Source organism: Bactrocera latifrons, unplaced genomic scaffold (assembly GCF_001853355.1).
Source record: "Bactrocera latifrons isolate USDA-ARS-PBARC rearing strain unplaced genomic scaffold, ASM185335v1 scaffold_267, whole genome shotgun sequence".
Lineage (NCBI taxonomy): Eukaryota > Metazoa > Arthropoda > Insecta > Diptera > Tephritidae > Bactrocera > Bactrocera latifrons.
In genome coordinates, this window is record NW_017536263.1 from 131,711 (window position 1) to 133,013 (window position 1,303).

A 1,303-nucleotide genomic window follows, 5' to 3' on the forward strand; every position below is an offset into this window, starting at 1 on the left:
AAAAAATAAAAAAAAATATTTTAAAAAGGAAGGATTTACTACTGAAAAACTGCAATGACCTTAGATGAATTTTACATAGTGGATAAGTAAGGTATAATATTTTAAGACTTATAAAGGTCAAATAGGCCAGGATTACGCATTTTTTAATTAAAAAATTTTATTTGAATTTTCAAAATCGAAATTAAATATGAAAATGTTTTTCCTTAATATTTTAAGACTTGTTATATTAAATTTAGTCAATTATTATTTTTTAATCGATTTCGCTAATACTAATGGGATTTTTGGGATGAATATTTGATATTGATTAATTTCTGGCTTAAAAAGAAAAAAAATTAAACTATTAATTCAATTTACTTTCAATGCATTATGTTTTTTGCCCAGTATCACATTGTGCATTAATAAACGAGGTAATTACTATTTTTTGCAAACAAAAACTGCTTCAAAGGCTATATTGGTTTGAATTTACATTTCCTTCTCATGCAAAAGTGATTTGCAAATACATTACTCTCATGCAATTAAAAATTAAAAAATATATGTATAACTGCTGATTACGTTACCTCAAGCTGAATACAGAATTAATGGGATGAGAACAATCGCTTGCTGTAAGTGATGACTTGTATGTAAGTTTGTATGTTTGCCTTTTGTGTGCTTTAATTTCTATTTATTTTGCTTAGTTTTAGTAAAATGTTTGCATTTCAAAATGTCTTATTTTGCATTTGATATGTCCGAGTTAAGCATTTTATTTAAGTCTAAGTGTAGACAAAAAGTCTTTCAAAAATTCTTAAAAAACCAACACAAAAAAATCTATACTGTATTTAGCATCAAAAAACGATATACAAACACGCATTTGTTGTTGTTGTAAAATATTTAGCATTCTAATACATAGCTGTTATAACTTGTTACGGTGTCTTTTTTGTATAATAAATATTGTAAAAAAGTTAAATACGGTGAACACTGGCAATATTACCTTCATACCCTTCATGCATACAAAGATAACGCAACACGGTGTCAGATAGGAGAGATCAAATAATGAGCCATATATGCGCGTGAGTAGCTTAGTTAAAGTGTGTGTGTGTTAGAGTGTGTAGTGAACGATGCAAGTAAGTGCAGTAAGCCCGCCATTTTGTGTTTGCGTGAATTTGAGCTATTCGACCGAACGACTGAGCGTGTGTAAATCGTGTGTAAATCGCGTTGAGAAAATCGTCCAGCACAGTGTTGTTTACCTTCTGATCCCATTTGCTATTGTAATTGCAGTGTCAAAGCCAATAGTTAATATTATAGTTTCAGTATGGTTAGCTTTAAA